Here is a 19,665-nt window from a genome sequence, read left to right as displayed (position 1 = left end):
AAAGGAAGCCAATCTGGTGGTCCCCTGCCATAAACAAACTCTGCAACAGAAGAAAGAAACTGTTGCAAAAAAGAGTAAACTCCCATGATTGGAGGAACTCCCTGGTCAGCCTCAGTAAGAAGCTGAGATCCCTCATAAAATCCTCCAAAGCTAGTTACAAAAACAAAATCGCCACTGACTCTAAAGACAACCACAAAGCATTCTATAGCTATGTCAAGAATCTCAATGGCAACACTCAGATCTGCACTGAGTTACAGCACAATGGCACTAAATATACAGAACCAACTGATATTGCCAACATCTTGGCAGATAGGTTCAGTGCTAACTTTACCCACCTCTCATCCCCTAAAGGGCCCATCTCTATACCAGAAGAATGCAAAGTTCCTGTAATCATGGCTGCACAGGTAAAAAACACACTCTCCAAAGTCAAGAACACAGCATCCATGGGACGTGACAACATCCCAGGCTGCAGTCAACATGAACTACAGAACGAACTGGCACCCCACCTAAGTACCATGTTCAATAATAGCCTCATCTCAGACTATGTGTCCATTGAATGGGGCACAATGATGGTTATCCCACTCCACAAAGGGGAAGCCAACCCGGACCCCAAACATTACCGCCCCATTAGCCTGATGAGCCTTGTCTGCAAGGCTATGGAATGTATCATCATGGAACTTATAAACAATGACATTGGTAATCTCTAAACTCAGGACCCCACCAAGTTCGGGTTTGTAAAAGGCAGATCATGTCTCCTAAACCCAATATATGTCTTTAAAGTTGTCGCCAAAGCCGTAGATGAGGGTAAGGTGGTTCACACAGCCTATCTAGATCACGCCAAAGCTTTCGACACCATCCCCCTCTCTGGAATTATAAATAAACTCACTAAACTAGGTATAAATCCCTATGTCACAAAATGGGTTGCCAACTGACTCACTGACAGAACCCACACTGTGAAGTAGCAGACTCCAAATCCAACTTCAGACCAGTGACAAGTGGAGTACCATAGGGTTCAGTCCTGGGTCCTCTCCTGTTTAGTATCTACTTCTCTGAAGTACAGGCTAACACAGAAGGTTTCTGGCTAGAAGTTTGCAGATGACTGCAAACTAGGAGCCATAATCAAAACTCCAAATGATGTGGACATCCTACAAAAGGGCCTCGCTGAGACAGATGCCTGGTGTCAAAGCCATGGCCTCAAGCTCAGTGCCAAAAAGTGCATTGTCATCCCTTTTGGTAAAAACTCTGTACCCATGAACTACCACATAGGCAGTAATCTACTTAACACTGAAAGTGTGATAAGAGACCTTGGGACACAGGTGGACAGTAGCCTCTCCTTTGATAATCACATCGCCACAGTAGTCAGGAAATCCTTCTACTTGGCACACCTCATCACAAAAGGTTTCTCATCCAGGAAAAAAGAGGTCATTGTTCCCCTCTACTCGTCACTCCTTAGACCTATTATAGAGTACATCGCCCCTTTTGGTATGTACCTCACAAGACATCTACAACAACTGGAAAGGCTGCAGAAATACCTCACAAAGAGGATTACCGGCCTCAAACAGATGCCCTACGCAAACCATCTCAAAAAACTGCAGCTATACTAAGTCACATATTGCCTACTCAGATGCGATCTCTGCTAACACACAAAGCTATGTCAAACTCAGGACTTTTGGACATGCTCCACTTAAAGAAATCCCAATTCCTCCAAGCTACATGCTCTAGGGACCTAAACCTTGTCACCACAATAAACAGAACATGCTGGAGGGATAGATTCCTGTCCCAGAGACTTCCTATAATCTGGAATAAGCTACCTATCTATATCAAACAAAGCTCCTCATTAGCACTCTTCAAGAAAAATCTTGATGATTGGATTGGAGATAGGAAATTTACCCCAGGGATCACTTCTGTGGCTCTGCTCGACAGTGGAACAGGAAAATAATTTTCTTGGGTGGCAAAAGCCAGGGTACCTTTTTGCTAGGCTTATGTAGGCCTGTAGGCCCTGTGGCCAATAGCCTAGTACCTACCTATGAACTTGTGTGTATATATATATATATATATATATATATATATATATATATATATATACAAATTAAAAAAAAATATATATATAAATATATATATATATGTGTGTGTGTATATATATATATATATATATATATATATATATATATATATATATATATATATATATATATATATATATATATGCTCATAACATGTAGTGGAGTCATACCTCACAACCATACCTTTCAACCTCTTAGTGTAAGAAATCTGGCCAAAGGCTGTCCAATTGGGGGGGACAATGGGCCCAAACTAGGGACATATTTTAAATATTGCTTTTACAAATGTAGAATGTTGCCAAAGTGACAGGGTTTTTTTCAGCATACATGTTCGAAAGGATGTGAGTTCTGAAACTGACATGTATGTCATCATTTATCAGAAATCCACAGATTATCACAGTGATTTACCAGGGATATAAAAATAATGAATCTGTGGAACAGACCAGAAATATGAGCAATAAACCTGGACATACTGAAACAATCCGGACATTCGAGAGGTAGGCTCAGAACCCATTAGTGCAATGAATCTGGACCAAGCCTGACAACATGGGGGGAGAAAGCCATGTAAATGGGGACATATCTGAAATACTGGAGTAGATAAGCTGACACAGTTGCTGCAGTAACACCTTCAAGTCTGTCCTAACATATATTGACTGAAACAGCACCAGTCCAGCACTCAGTTACTTCTCACTAGTTAGTGACTGCAATCCTCACATCATCCCACTGATGTGTCAGAAATACACAACACTTATGGGGGCCAGGCAACAGTACATCCTACAAATATCTGGACATAACATCACATTAGGGATACTACACTCAGCTGCTAAGCATGTCACCAAGCACTGTCCGAACTACAGTCAGACAGACACAACACTAATCCAAATCTGCTAGGGGGAATTACAGATGTATTGGCAAATATATCAGGCACTACAGGGATGTAAAAGCACTGAAAAACAGACACCAGTGAAAGTGCATACCCACAACTAATTCCATCACAGTCACAGTGACATACCGGTAAGTCAAAGGAACAGTACAGTATAAGGACTGTGTGAACAAAAACATCTCAACATGTTTGCCACTCACACACTCCCCCTACATATACTGGCCCAATTCACAGTGTAGTATGATGCCTGACCATGGTATGGGACATGTCTCAGTCTGCCCCTGCAAACATATATAGCTGACAGACCACCAGAAACAGGAGCAGCATGCACAGGCAGATAGAAAAGGAGCCATAACACATACATCCATCCCCGCCCTACACAGGCTAAATAACATTAACACACTACACTGCTACACAGTCCTGAGAGTCCGTCAACAATTGCCAGACATACACAGATCTCTTAACTGTACAGAGTCCCACAGAATATCCAGGCCTTCCCTCATATATTAGGCCTCTTCTACATAACATGTCTAGCAGTCTGATACATCACTGGGATGATATCAGAAATGTAGGCACTAAATAATCATATCCCATACCTATCAACTTCTTACTGCATGAAATCTGGACAAAGCCTGACATAACCGGGGGACAGGGGCCTAAAAACAGGGACATATTTGAAATATTGCTGTTATAAACTGAGGAAGTTGCCAGTGTAACAAGATTAGTTGTAACATATCTTTTCTGGGGGATATGATGTCAGAAACACAAATGGATTTTAGCAGTTACTGACTGCAATCCCTAGAGTATGCTACTGATTTTCAAAGACAAAAAAATGACTGTGGAACACATCAAACATAGGACTCCAAACTCTGGCCATTTTGCAGATAGCCCTACAGTTGAGAGTTATGTCAAACACATAACACTGTCAGAGTTAACATCACACAGAAACTCCATGTCCACACAAACCCTGTTAGACTAGCATTAATCCAAATGTATAACGGCAATACTTACATTCTGTCCCTATGTCTGGAACCTTCTCCCCCATTTTGTTGGCCTTTCTCCACAGTTTTGGTTGTATGAGGTATTTCCAAATACCATATGTGATGCTGTTGTTCACACACCTCCATGAAGTCCTCCTCAATGGCAAGGAAAAGGGCCAATGCCCACATGAAGTAATCAATTATAGGAGTGTGTTGCCATGCCATTGGCTATATGAATAACAACACAGCTGTTCTGCATGCAATTAGCAAGTGGAGGACACCAATTGGTGCACAGGCCATCAGCTGCTCATGAGGATTACCTACAAAAGGCAAGCTGCTTCTTATGCAAAGCAGATGTACACCCTACAACTGTTAGAGAGAGAGAGAGAGAGAGAGAGAGAGATAGAGAGAGAGAGAGGAACGGTGAAAAAACAAAGAAAAAAGGAGGATATAACCACCTACACTTGGAAAAAACAGGTATGTCAAATAAGTAAGCATGTAATGGACTGCAGTAGAGGTATGTTGTTGTTGTTGTTGTGTCTTTCGGCTTATCCCGGTTAGGGGTCGCCACAGCGGAACTCCAGTCCGCTAATGTTTGGTAGTGGATTTTTACGTGCCGAGTTACCAGCCCTGACGCACAAACTTCAACGAAGGTACGCCCATTCATGCATGCCTCCACACAGAAGACGCTCTAGCTGAGAATTGAATGAGACGTCTTGCTGTGAGGTGACAATGCTATGGCAGCACCACTACCGCGGGTTTTATGTAAGAATGGGAAATAGAGAGTTTAACATATATGTCTCAACAAGACTTGCTCTACATATATATTTCTGATCAGAACCTATGGCCATAGCATCCGGGTCTGTCTGCAGTGACATAGATCATAGGTCAGGCCCCTGGGTCACCTGTGGAAAGGAAGACTCACATATGACTATCACTGGAGTGTGTGTTGAACAATACTGACTGTGACAATGCTAGGCCAGCAACTGGGATGTTGTACATAGCCATATCTTACTTATGACTACAACTATGATATACTTGTTTGTCTCAGAAATGTGAGAGGCCTATACATGGTATTTGCATAGTAAAGTACTGTTGCAGATGTGTGTGTTGAACTGCATGTGATATACTGAGCTCCTACCATTTAACTGTCCAGTGTTATGCACACTGACCATATGTGTGTCTCATATTTGTAGTCATTTGCTCATAGAATTGTGTTATGTCGGGCAACTCCTTGGCAAATCTGTGAAGACTAACATTACAACATCTGCTTCTTTTTCCTATGGCTGTTCCCATTAGGGGTTGCCACAGTGGATAATCTGTTGCCATTTCTGTCTGTCCTCTGCATCTTGCTCTATCACATCAACCACCTGCATGTCATCTCTTGCCACATCCAGAAACCTTATCTGAGGTCTTCCTCTTTTCCTCTTACCTGGCAGCTACTTCCTTACCATCCTTTTCCCAATATACTCAGCATCCCTCCTCAGCACATGTCCAAACAAATGTAATCTTGCCTCTCCGCCTTTGTCTCAAAACCATCCAATATGGGCTGACCCTCTCATATACACATTGCTAATCCTGTTCACCCTCATCACACCCAGTGCAAATCCTAACATCTGTAACTCTGCCACATCCAGCTCTGACTCCTGCCTTTTTGTCAGTGGCACTGGCTCCAACCCATATAACATAGCTGGTCTCACTACCCTCTTGTAGACCTTCCCTTTCATGTTTTACTGGTACTCGTCTGTCACAAATCACTCATGGCACTCTTCTCCACCCTCTCTATCCTGCCTGTACACTCTTCATCACCTGTCCTCTACAGTCGTCATTACTCAGAAATGTTGATCTCAATCATTTAAACACATCCACCTTTGCCAACTCTACTCCCTGCATCCTCAACATTCCGCTATCCTCCCTCTCATTCATACACAGATATTCTGTCATGGTCCTGCTCCTGTCCTCTCTAGAGCATATCTCCACCTCTCCAGGGTCTCCTAAATCTGTTCCCTACTCTCAATACAGATTAAAATGTCATCTGTAAACATCATAGTCAATGGGGACTCCTGTATAATCTTGTCTGTCAACCTGTCCATCACCATTGCAAATAAGAAAGGGCTCACAGCTGACCCCTGATGTCATCCCACCTCCACCTTAAATGCATCTGTCACTACCACTGCAGACCTCACCGCTGTCACACCATCCTTATGTATATCCTGTACCACTCTTACATATATCTCTACCACTCATGACTTCCTCATACAATACCACAACTCCTCTCTAGGCACCCTGTTATATGTTTTCTCTAAATCCAGAAAGACACAAAGCAACTCCTGACTTTCTCTGTACTTCTCCATCAACAGTCTCAGAGCAAACATTGCATCTGTAGTTCCCTTACCTGGCATGACAACATACTGCTGACCACTACTCATCACTGCCGTGCTTAACCTAGCTTCCACTACTCTTTTCCATAACTTCATGCTGTGACTGATCAATGTTATTCCTCTAGTTACTACAGCTCTGCACATCAACCTTATTCTTAAAATGGTACACAAACACTTTCTCTCCACTCCTCATGCAACCTCTCACTTTCCAAGATATCATTAAAGAATCTGGTGAAAAACACCACTGCCATTTCCCCTAAACACCTCCATACTTCCACAGTTATGTCATGTGGACTTTCCAGTCTTCATCCTCTTCATAGCTATCCTATGGCCATAGGTTCTGATCAGAAATATATATGTAGAGCAAGTCTTGCTGAGACATATATGTTAAACTTCCTATTTTCCATTCTTACATACCTCCTTGGTAAGCCGTTGCACTTTCTTATTCACCATACCGACATCATCCAACCTTCTTGCTCTCATTCTCTTTATTCATTAGCCTCTAAAAAGTACACTGGCCATCTGCTTAACACACTCTCCTCACTTGGGAGTACATTTCTGTCCTTATCCTTTATCACCCTAATCTGCTGCACATCTTTCCTAGCTCAGTCCCTCTGTCTAGCCAATCGGCACAAATCATTTCATCTGTCCTTAGTGTCCAACCTGTCATATAACTCTTCATATGCCTCATCCTTAGCCTTTGCCACCTCTCTCTTTGCCATGTACCTCATCTCCTTATACTCCTGTCTACTTTCCTCATCTCTCTGACAATCCCACTCTATCTTCCCCAACTCCTTTCTCTGTATACTGTCCTGTACTTCTTTGGTCCACCACCAGGTCTCCTTGTACTCCTTCCTCCATCCACATGTCACACCAAGCACCTTTCTAGCTGTCTCCCTTACTAGCTCTGCTGTATTTACCCAGATATTTGTTCAACCTTCACTGCCACCCAGAGCCTGTCTTAACTCTTCCCTGAACTCCACCTCACAATCACCCTTTTCCAGTTCCCACCATTTGATCCTTGGCACTGCCCTCGCACTCCTCCTCTTCTTGATCACTAATGTCATCTTACAGACCAACAGTCTATGCTGCCTAACTACACTTTCCCCTGTCAACACTTTACAGTCTTCAATATCCTTCAAATTGGCCGTCCTACATTGGATATATTCCACCTGTGTGCATCTTCCTCCACTAATGTATGTCACCCTAATCTCCTCCCCCTTGTTATAGTATATATTCACCACAGACATGTCCATCCTTTTTGCAAAATCCACTACCATCTCACCGTCTGCACTCCTTTGCTTAACAACATGCATACCCATCACTTCCTTATCCCCTCTGTTCCCTTCACCAACATGCTCATTGAAATCTGCTGCAATCACCACTCTCTCACCCTTGAGTACATTCATCACCACATCATCCAACTGACTTCACATTTCTCTTTCTCATCGATTGCACAACCAACTTGCGTAGCATAGCATATGCGCTAACAACAGTCATTATTACACCATCAGTTTCCAGCTTCATAAACATCACTCTATCAGACACTCATTTCATCCTCCAAGAACACTCTTGGCATACTCTTCCTTCAGGATAACCCCTTCCCCCTTTCTCCTCCCATTCACACCTTGATACCACAATTGGGACCTGCATCCGATACACCGAGCCATACTCCCCTTCTGTCTGGTCTCTTGCAAACAGAATATAGCAACCTTCCTCTGGCCATCATATCAGCTAGCTCTGTCCCTATACCAGTCATACTGCCAACATTAAAAGTTCTTACCCTCACTACCACATTCCTAGCCTTTCTCCTCTCTTTCTGCCATATGAATGTTGGACATCCTCCAGGGTATGCCTGTCAGTACAAAGGCTACTGTGCTATCGAATGACTCAAGTCTGTTACAGTAATATTAAGACAGTGTCACAAATGTTGTCCCATTGCCCCCCAGGTATGTGTGGCATCCTACAGATGTCCTGCTCTAATGGGTTGAGAGGGATGACTGGGCAGCAAGAGTGTGAATACAGTGTGCCATACTGACATAGAACAGCAGTGTATATCAGGTATTACCTGTGCACATGTCAGTATAAGTAGGTGTATCTGGCCGACTCATAACAGACATGGTATGCAAAATGTCAGTTAAATAACCTGTACATGTTGTACATGTGTGTAATCTTAGTTACTGTGCATCCAACAGAGTGACATTTCTACAGGTACTAGTTGTTACATTTCCCTGACACAGCCATGGATACTACAATAAGCATGATTATCAGTTTGAAATTGGAGAGGTGTCCAACTGTGTTATGACTTTGTGTGCTTGCCTTCTACAAACAGCTATATGGATACCTGCATAGCTGTATGAACTCAGCAATATTTTACTTGTAAAACCTGACTCCACCAAAGTAGAGTAATCCCCTTTGCTGGTCAGCAGCAATACACAAACCACAGACTTGGTCCCTATATTGGCTGTACAGGGCAAAGTAGGAGTGGGCACCAACTTGGCATCAAGTCAGCCGTTGTCTGAACAAGCATATACGGTCACAGGTGGATTACTGTAAGACTAACTATGAGTATAAATTGGACACATCCACCAAGGACAATCACAAGGCCATCTTCACATATGTCTGCAATCTCAGAGGCAACAAACAAACCCAACATATAATGGTGGTTAATCAGACCACATACACACACAACATAGCTATAGCCAACCTGCTGCAGATAGGGTTAGGGCAAACATCACCCCCCTGGCTCAGCATCACTATAGGTGGATATGCCCAGCACCTGCACCCCTCCACTCATCACCAGTGAGCAGGTACATATTGCCTACTGAAAGGCAACAAACATAAGTATCCATGGGACCTGATAACATCCCTGTCCACATCCTACATGAACTCAGGCATGTGCTCCCCGCTTCATTGCACATTGTAGTCACACCAAGCCTTGACAGCATCCACACCCCATCCACATGGAAGATGGCTAATGTCATCCCTCTACACAGATCATAATGAAGAATAGAGGATTATGCAATTAACTGGCCCTCACTGGGAGGAATATGACACAACAGGACCAGGAGTGCAATGCAAGCTGGTACTGTGCTGATAGATTACAGAGGTATGGTGTGGTTGTGAGTGGTGGCTACTGGTATTCAATGTAGATGTGTAGGTTCTGTATATACTGTTGCCAAATGTATGAGGTCCTGTGATGTGTTTCCCTGTTTATGTCTCACAGGTGCAATGTCGCATCAGCAAAGGGCAACTTTTTCAGCGGCTGAGACAAATATGATCATAGAAGCCATACTACAGAACCATGTGATAATGTTTGGCCAGAGCCAGCAACATCTGCGGGAGAGGAGCACCCTTTGGGATGACCTTGTCCACAGGGTAAATGATGTTAGCCTGCATGCACATACATACGAGCAGGTCCAGCATCGTGCAACCGACCTCATACCCCATGCCCAGCAGGGCTGCTGCCGTGGCCAGGGACCACACAGCCACAGGTGGGGTCCCAGACATGCAGCCCCCACTGACACCCACCAAGGAGCTCCTCACCAACCTTGGGGCACCCATCTCAGTACAACATCAGGGTACAGATCCCCACATGCTGGAGGAGGGTGGCACCCAGACAATGGACAAGGAGCATGCAGGTAAGGCCGCAGTGAAGAATACTAGACTAGTGTAGCAGACATACTTGTATCTGTAGAGATTTACATGCATGTGTCAGGTCAGATTGCAGTTGTGAATGGGGTTTTCTAATGCACAGAAGTGCACATATATGGTGAAGGACAGCAAACTGTGTAGTATTGGCGGTTGTACTGTAAATGTGCAGACATGCTGCATCCATCCTGTACCAATGCCACATGTGAGTCTGCTGACAATACTTCTCTCCCTCAACTACCTAGGTACCTCTGGTCTGCATGTTTGACAGCAGCCTGAAGCTGGTGAGTATGGAATTGTTCTCTTGTGGTTTGTCAATATCCCAGGCATGTGAAGGGCATGCAGTTTATCATGCACTCTACTGTCACTCATAGCCGTATTGCTTTATGTGCATGTTCACTTATGGTGAAGTTAACTGCATTGCATCACAGTGGTCACCACATAGGCCTATCTGAAGAGAATGTAACATTCCTGTAGCATACCTCACAACCTGTCAGTGCAAGACGTCTGGACAGAGACCAACAAAATGGGGGGATTAACGGCCTAAGGTAGGGACATGTGTGAAACATTACTCTTATACATTGGATATAAACTGTGTACACACCCCTGCTAAGATGCCAGGTGTTTATGATATATACAAATTGAGACCACAATATGTCAGTCTACACCTTTTACAACCTTTAATGTGACCCATAACATGAACAATTCACTTGTAAAATCAATCAATCTGTTAGGCACTAAATATGGAGTATACAAACCTTACAATAAGCTGGATACATACGTGTGCACACCCTTCAAATAATATTTTATTGCAGAAACTTATGATTTACTGACAGCATTCAGTCTGCTTGGATATACACCTGCCATCAAGTAAAGGCACTGTGAGTAACACCAAATAACACTCTGTTGTCCAAGTTGGATATCCATGACATTTACTCAGTTGCCTGCAACAGCAGCAGCCATGGCTTGCAGACAGTTTGCAAAGCAGCAAAGGGATCTCATATTTGAAAGGTATCAGTCAGGAGTAGGGTACAACAACATTACCACTGCATTGCATACACCATGGAGCACAGTGGAGACAGTCATCAAAAGGTGGATTGAATATGAGACAACAGTGCTGTTGAAAATAACCTGACATCCCTCTAAAACTGATGAAAAGACATGTCCAAACCTGGTCTGGGAGGCTGCCAGGAGACATGCAGCAACACTGAGGGAGTTGCAGGAATCTCTTGCAAGTACTGGTGTTGTGTACTATATGTGAGAACAATCTCCTGTATTCTGCATAAGTCTGGCCTATGGGGAAGGGTCAGAAGATGGAAGCATTTCCCCACACCAGAAAGCATCCAGGGGTGGATACAGTTGGCAATACAGCACATCAAGTCACCCAAAGGCATGTGTGAAAATGTGTTATGGTGTAATTAGACTATGGATTGAGCTCACAGCCACAATACAAAATGTACATGTGGTGCAGAAGCAACACCTCTCTTCACCTGAAGACCACAATCCCCATGGTGAATCACTCTGGTGGCATTAGCCTGCTGTGGGGATGTTGTTCCAAAGCCAGAACTGGGCCTGTAGTCATGGTGGTGGGAATTATGAGCAGTTCCAAATAACACTCACATCTGGTCCAAATCCATCAGGCATCTGCAAGAACACTTAGGATGGGGAGGGGTGTCAGCTTTCAACATGACAAAAACCGAAAGCATATATCCAAAGCTACCTAAGAATGGCTCCACCTGAACACACTCATGGTTATGGATTGGCCCAGGCAGAGCCTAGACCTAAACCTGATAGCAAAACCCCAGTGTGACCTGACAATGACTGTGCACATGAGCTGCCCTTGCAATCTGACAGAGTTGGGGGACCTTTGCAAGGAAGAGTGGCCAAATAATGCCAAGTCAAGATGTGCAATGCTGATAGACACCTTCCTAAGAAAAGTGACTACTGTAAGTCACTTACAAGGTGCTTCAACAAGGTATAATTTTAAGGGTGTGCACACTTATGCAACCACCATATTGTACATTTCACATGTTACACGAAAGGTGGGTAATTTTTTTGACTGCATTATTGTGGCCTCATTTTATATATTATAAGAACATGGCATGTTAACAGGGTTGTGTACACTTATCACATCCACTGTAAGCTTAGAAAGTTGGTGGTGTAACAGGAATTGTGTGATTACATATTTACTGCAGGTTTGGAGGTCTGACACTCACATGTATGTCATTAATCAGTGATGTCACTCCACAGATCAGCCAGTTATGTATAGGTTCATATGTTCATAGGCAGGTATTAGGTTATTGGCCCTAGGGCCTATATAAGCCTAGCCAAATGGTACCCTGGGTTTTGCCACCTAAGAAAATTATTTTCCTGCGCCCCTGTCAAGCATAGGTTCATAGGTTGGTTCATAGGTTGGTACTAGGCTATCAGCCATAGAACCTATACAAGCCTAGCCATAACAATTCCCTGGCTATTTCTTCCCACACTATTTACTTCCCTGGACCCCTGTCTAGCAGAGCCACAGAAGTGATCCCTGGATTGAATTTCCTATCTCCCATCCAATCAAGATTTTTCTCGAAGAGTGCTAATGAGGAGCTTTGTTTGATATAGATAGGTAGTTTGTTCCAGAGTATGGGACGTCTCTGGACAGGAATCTATCCCTCCAGCATGTTTTGTTTATTGTGGTGACAAGGTTTAGGTCCCTAGAGCATGTAGCTTGGAGAGATTGGGATTTCTTTAAGTGGAGCATGTCCAACAGCTCTGGGTTTGACATAGCTTTGTATGTTAGGCAGAGATCGCCTCTGAGTAGGCGATATGTGACATAGTAAAGCTGGAGTTTTTTGAGACGGTCTGTGTAGGGCATCTGTTTGAGGCAGGTAATCCTCTTTGTGAAGTATTCCTGTGGCCTTTCCAGTTGTTGTAGATGTCTTGTGAGGTACATACCAAAAGGGGCATTGTACTCTATAATGGGTCTAATGAGTGATGACTAGAGGGGAACAATGACCTCTTTTTTCCTGGATGAGAAACCTTTTATGATGAGGTGTGCCATGTAGAAGGATTTCCTGACTACTGTGGTGATGTGATTATCAAAGGAGGGACTACTGTCCAGCTGTGTCCCAAGGTCTCTTATCACACTTTCGGTGTTAAGTAGACTACCGCCTATGTGGTAGTTCATGGGTACAGAGTTTTTACCAAAAGGGATGACAATTCACTTTTTGGCATTGAGTTTGAGGCCATGGCTTTGACACCAGGCATCTGTCTCAGTGAGGCCCTTTTGTAGGATGTCCACATCATTAGGAGTTTTGATTATGGCTCCTAGTTTGCAGTCATCTGCAAACTTTGTTAGCCAAAGACCTTATGTGTTAGTCTGTACTTCAGATTAGTAGATACCAAACAGGAGAGGACCTAGGACTGAACTCTGTGGTACTTCACTTGTCACTGCTCTGACGTTGGATTTAGAAACTGCTAATTCACAGTGTGGGTTCTGTCAGTGAGCCAGTTGGCAACCCATCTTCTTAGGACACCTGTATTACTCTTTGACAGGTGTACTGCCCCAGTCAAACTCCCCACCTGGCACTGGAGCGGGTCGCACCTGGATGCCCGGGTGCTTGAAGCCAGAGGCGAGAGCCCCGGTGGGGCTCACCCCCACCTCACTGGGTAAGTGAAAAAGCGATAAGAGATGTATCAGATAAAACAGGGGTTATGAGGAACAGAGCAAACATATGAGCCCGACATCTACATATCTGGCAAGGATCTGTACAGTTGTGAGGTATGTTCTGTAGTACTTGCCACTGTGCTATACAGGTGAACAGCAATGATGTGTACATGGGTGCAGTCTGTGCTGGGGAAGGGCCATCACCTACTAACACTACTCATGTATCCCAGAGCTTTATATTATAAGTTACATGGAGTAAAACTGGCTGCAATGCATGATGTTGAGGGCCATGTGTCATGCATGTCACCATTTGGCTAATGTGAGGTCTGTGTAACAGATTTGTGTCATCTCAACTGTAAGTGTCAGTGTGTGTGTGTGTGTGTGTGTGTTTGTGCGTGAGTGCATGTGTGCGCATGTGTGTGCGTGCATGTGTGTGTGTGTGTGTGTGTGTGTGTGTGTGTGTGTGTGTGTGTGTGTGTGTGTGTGCGTGCACATGTGTAACACCAACCTCAAAGTGCAGGTATTAATGTACATATGTTGTCCTCCCCTCACAGGTGGCGATGGGGTTCCGGGTCACTCCTGCTTGGAAACTGATGTCATTGCCTCTGCAGACTCTGACAATGATAATAGGAATAGTGAGGTACAGGTGGGGTTGTCAGGGGCTGAATCTGTGCCATTGGTTGGCATCCCCACACACAGTGACAATGCCCATACATACCCCGTCACCAGTGGCCACAGATGATGGACAGTTGGCAGATGGTGGCATGGAACAGGCTAGTGTGGTGACTATGTCAGGTGTGAGTGTAGACACTGGCCATAGCCAGAGTGCAGAAGAGGTGCCACACAGACAGATGGACAGGGGTGCTCGCAGGAGGGTTTCTGCTGGTCAAGCCGCTTTTGCAAGTGCCACAACAGGTGTCACCAGACACATGTTTTGGGTTGTCATGGATGCACAGGCATGTAGTGAACACTACACCAGACAAATACTCAGGGTGGTGGATGCAACTCTTTCTGATTTACGTGGCGACATACATGACCTTGTTGAGGCCACACATCAAAATACTGAGGTCATGAATAGATGGTGGGGTGAGACCTTAGCAAGCCTTGACCGTGGCATGTCTGTGCTAGAGCGTGCAGTGGGAGATGGGCATTGGCCATGTGGACATAGGTCAGCACCAACAACAGCTGAGAGTCTACGGGGCCATGCACCTTTACACTCCCATAGTGGCAGTGACACCAGCACTACCGAAGGGGGATTGCTGTCCACATCACACTGGAGCAGGCCATGGGCATGTTGTCCTGGCTGGTCCCGTCAGGGACTCTGATCCAACAGACAACAGTCACCATCAGGAAGCAGTACTGCATCTGGACTTGGGCCTGGTGGTGCCAGTGATACCCCTGGCAGGACCAGTTCCTGTGTCCATGGCCAGAGATGGTAAACTGGACACCCTGCCATGTATGGTCCACAGCTGTCCAACATACCCCTGTGTAGGGCAGCCACATGACATGACTGTGTACATGCATACACACACATCGGTATCACAGGCAGGTCACCTCCAGACACACACAGCACCTCTGCACAGCCGATCTATTGGATACCCCTCCAAACACACACATATGATGTCAACCGTATGGCCCAGTCTAGGCCTCTGGAAAACCCACACCACACTCTGTGCATGTGATGATACCTGTGCCACATCCCTGTCATCCATACCATTGATGCATGAACATGCTAATATGGGTCTGATGCACAGGGTGAATATAGTACAGTGTAGCTAAGCAATACTGTGTAAGGTGCTGTCGGCTTGCGGTACACATATAGGTGTATGTACGTTATTAGCCAGGAAGCATTATTGCTGCTAGTACCACTGACTGAATGCAGTCTGACATGCTGTATTCTGTTTGTGTTCCAGGTGCCTGTGTGTCTGCAGGCTGTGGCCCTGCAGACATTCCCAAGAGGGAGTATGGCAGAGTAAGAATACACTGACCATGTCATAGGCAAGGTACAGCTTTATATGTACATGTACCAGGTGTGTATGCATGCAACAGTGTGTGAAGGACACTGTTGTCAGACAGTTTGACCTTGCATACATACCCCTTGTCACAGACAGGTAGCCTTGACATGTCACCTCAGTGTTGTGTAGTACCACAGGCTCATACATACTGAACAGGTTACTGCAGTACTGTCAGCAGATCCCTCACAAGCGTAGCCATTATATTAACTGCAACAGATTTACCTGTCAACACCTGTTGGCCCTGCCATTTCTTTCCCATACACTCAACCCTGATGCAGTTGATGAGGGCATGCATGATACTGTGTATGACAGGCATACCTCTCAACCTGGAAACATCAAAAATCTGGACAAAGGCCCATGAAAAATAGGTACAAATCTGTATACTGATTAACATAACATTTGCATACACAGTTATGTAACCCCACCCACTTCAATGGAATTATGGGGTGCCAACTTTCAAACTGAACAACAGACAACCAAAATATGGCCCCAGACCCTGCCCCCCTCCGCAGCCATTCCAATTTTGCATTGCTTGGCTATTTTGCTCCATTTACCATAAACACTGTAATGTGCGTACTGCTTTACTTCTACAATGATTTGGCTAAATTGGATTTCATTTAAAACTTTTATTTTATATTTTATAGCACAAACACTAATAGACATCTGTTAAACAAAGACACACAGTCATACAATGAAAATAGACTTAGCATTAAAACTTCTCTTCCCTCGAAACTCGCATTCATTAAAACAGCATTGAAACCCACCTTAAAAGAAAGCCATGTGGTATATTTTACAGAAAACTACAGCCTGAATTTATGTGATGAGGAAATAGCTCATAACTTTTTGTTCAGGAATCAGGGACAAAGATTAAACCAATGAGGGAGAAAGCCCCAGTACAAGAGACAATTTTAAATGCTACACTAATGCACTTTGAAAGCTAATAGAACAACAAATTTTGCATTAATGCACATTTTCTGTGGAATAAGAGGTATAAAACTAATGTATGTCAGGCAGTCATCTCAAGTGTACATTGTTGTAAGGTATGTTCTCCTATGTTGTGTCTTTATTAAAGAGTCCCTGTGTCAGGTTAATAAGAATCTTTCACATACTTGTTAACATCTTTTAAAAATTATTCATGGGAAATAATACTGACCTACTTTATTTAATCAAAAGGACTGTATGCTGGAAGAAATGGTTACAACCATACTGTAAGCTTCTTAGTTGCTGATGACAATAAGCGTCATTTTTGCGAATTTTTCCATACTGTGAGAGGAAGTGTTAAACAATTTGGAAAAAGAAGGTCAAGAGTTCATCATTATCGAATGACTACAGTCCTTAATTATTTACCAGAACGTTAAAACTTTAAAACTTTTATGAAGGACAGGGCAAAATTCTGCAAAATCAGTGAGGCAGACAACAAGTATGACAGGAAGTGTGGCTTATACTACAGAGCCCTCTGCCTGAGGAACACTGTTCATATTCAGACAATTAAACAGATGGATGTCTGCCCTTCTCTCATCTCTGGGATAGTTGCTATCATCTTCGGTGGACCGATTATGATTCACCCTTGTCCTAATAACTTGTTAAAAATAATACCCACTGCCTTTCATGAGTAGTCCGGGTTTTAAAAAAAGGTTTGCAGATTTTAGTCTCAATATTTTCACCCAAGTTTGTCTGTCACTTTATTTCCCTTTGTACAAAGTAAGCCTGAAAAAAGTGATTTCCTTTCAACAGTGGGGGTCAGATTCACCTACTAGCTAACCGATATCCTAATGCTACTACATCTGTGTTACTGCTGTTAGTGTCCATGAGATGTACTCCCTGAACAGCAAAATATGACCCTACTCTTTCGGGAATGCCCTTTCATCAGGGGGCACAAGGAGGGACCAACTCATCACTAATATTCTGGACTGCAAGAACCATCATGGATTTCCCTAAGTTCACATTCTGTTTGATTTCCATTCTGCAGTTCTTATCAAAACACGAAGGGGACATGTTAGTAACTGGCAGGCAACAGCACCATCCAGCCGTAGCAGCTGCTAGCTGTACAGACAAATTGTAGTGCCTTAAGGATGAAGCAACATGCCTGTGTCCATCCCCTATAAGACAGGGGAATGAAAAATAACCCTAAAGGAAAATGTGTTGAGCTAGCAGCCACAGAACAGCACAACCAAACTACCCATCTTCATTAATCAGCCCCTCACTTTGGAGTAACGAGTACAAACAGTAGGGCGCTTTAACATGTCTTCTGCTTCCGCAGAGAGAAACGTCTGAAACCAATGTATACTTGCCATCTTCCACTGACTGAGGTGGACTTCTGTCCGTACATTAATTGAAAAAGTAGACAATACTTTGATTGGAGATGTTAATCATCAATTTCTGCAGTTGTAACACAAAAATAAATATAATGTAAGGTGCAGACAAGCATTCTGAAGTGGAAAAAGAGAAATCAAGCAGTAATAAAAATATAATTTTTGTACAGAATGAAATCAGTAAAAAGAAAACAGGTATGAAATGTAATATCAGAAACTACTGAGTCTGTAAGCAAGGGTGTTTCTTTGTCTACAAAGTTGCAAAACAAGCAAGCACGCTGTCTCGGTACTTCTTATTACAAGCTTAAAGGCAGGCACCATGACTATCACAATGCTGGCCGTTCATTGCTTCTAAGCTAAAAGGTTCTCCTTACTGGGAATGCTGATTATTATGGCTGGCCATTGCTTCTGCTTCTAAGTTAAGTAAAGACTGTGCTGAGTAGTAACCGTGGAATATTCAAATGCTGTGCAGCTAAAAAGTTGGCTAAAATCTAAGTTTGTCCTTACTAGAATGCTGATTATTCTGGCTGGCCGTGGCTTCTAAGTTAAAGTAAATCCTGCTTTCTAGCTGGCCGTTCATTGGTTCTAAGTGCATTTCTGGCCCCCATTAAAATAAAAGACTGCACTGCACAGTTTGAACCGAGCAGTAACTGTGGAATTCAAATGCTGCTTTAAGCAGCTGGTGAACTGCACGCATGCACGCTATGGCCCAGAAAGTGAACTTAATTCTGACAAGCTAGCAGGCTGTTCATGGAGCTGTTGTTATAGCGCATGCCTCTGCACATGATGACGTCAGCTGAAAAGCAAAAATCATTTAAAAAAAACCCTGGAAATTTGGAAATGAAGGGGTGCCACTCGGGAATCATGGCACCCCATTATTTGGACCTCAAAACCAGTAAAAACCGAGAAATTCAGTGTGGTTGAGAGGTATGATGACAGGTTTGTGGTATGTATTCCTGAGTTCACCGGGTGTAACAGGTGGACAAAATGGTATATCCTTTGTATACACATAGTAAGGACTGACAGGGGGTGTGCATACAGTAACACAAACACAGTTGACAATAGACAGATTAGTAAACCTACATATCCACTTTGATGTACTGTAGTACTACATACACATGACATGTCCCACATAGATTATATGCATGGGACGTAACACACTACCTCTTACAACATGTAATGTTGTGAATGCCTTCATAGATGGTGAGATAACCCACCAGAAATAGCATCTGGAGTCATGTATTGCTCCTACAAACCTGGACAAGTGATATGGTAGCAGACGTATCAGCATGATGTTTCAGTCAAGTATGATACCTGGGTTGGGAGGGTGGCCTAATGGTTACAGTGTTTGCCTTACAAACACAAGGTGCAAGGTTTGAGTCTCACAAGGGATAATTGACTAGGCTTAAAATGACTCGCAAGGGCAGTTAGCCTAGTACGAACCTATGACTATCATAATTTTTTTCTCACACCGATTGAACGGGTGGACCAACTCACACTGGCAAAAGGCCCCCGCGGCGTGGCCCTGTGGGTCACAGCTGGTGGGTCAAGCCTCTCCTCCTCGGGAGTGAGGCACGGGTGGGGGGGCACAGAGCATTCCGCTCCCCTCGGCGGCGTAGTTGAGGCGAGACTGATGAGCCCAGGCTGAGGCGAAGGGGTCCTGTCACACGCCAGGCTGCCCCACTCCGGTGGGTGCCCCCCGAGAGCGGGAGCACCCCCCTCCCTCCC

At 44.0% G+C, this 19,665-nt stretch overlaps 1 protein-coding gene and 1 long non-coding RNA gene across 2 annotated transcripts in view; both read left to right on the top strand.

Annotated features, from left to right (window-relative positions):
• The window catches only part of LOC122801053 (O-acyltransferase like protein-like), a 676,941-nt gene that overhangs the window by 278,394 nt on the left and 378,882 nt on the right, over positions 1 to 19,665 (top strand). The gene's annotated exons all lie outside the window — the stretch shown is intronic.
• The window catches only part of LOC122801741, a 4,968-nt gene continuing 824 nt past the window's right edge, over positions 15,522 to 19,665 (top strand). The window contains exons 1-2 of the long non-coding RNA XR_006364792.1: positions 15,522 to 15,533; positions 17,242 to 17,246. This is a non-coding gene — a long non-coding RNA (uncharacterized LOC122801741). The remainder of the gene's footprint in view (positions 15,534 to 17,241; positions 17,247 to 19,665) is intronic.

The sequence above is a fragment of the Protopterus annectens genome, chromosome 1.part0 (genome assembly GCF_019279795.1).
Source record: "Protopterus annectens isolate FY-2018-M chromosome 1.part0, PAN1.0, whole genome shotgun sequence".
Classification (NCBI taxonomy): domain Eukaryota; kingdom Metazoa; phylum Chordata; order Ceratodontiformes; family Protopteridae; genus Protopterus; species Protopterus annectens.
Note: the sequence above shows the minus strand (reverse complement) of the source record. Positions and strands in the feature narration are given on the sequence as shown.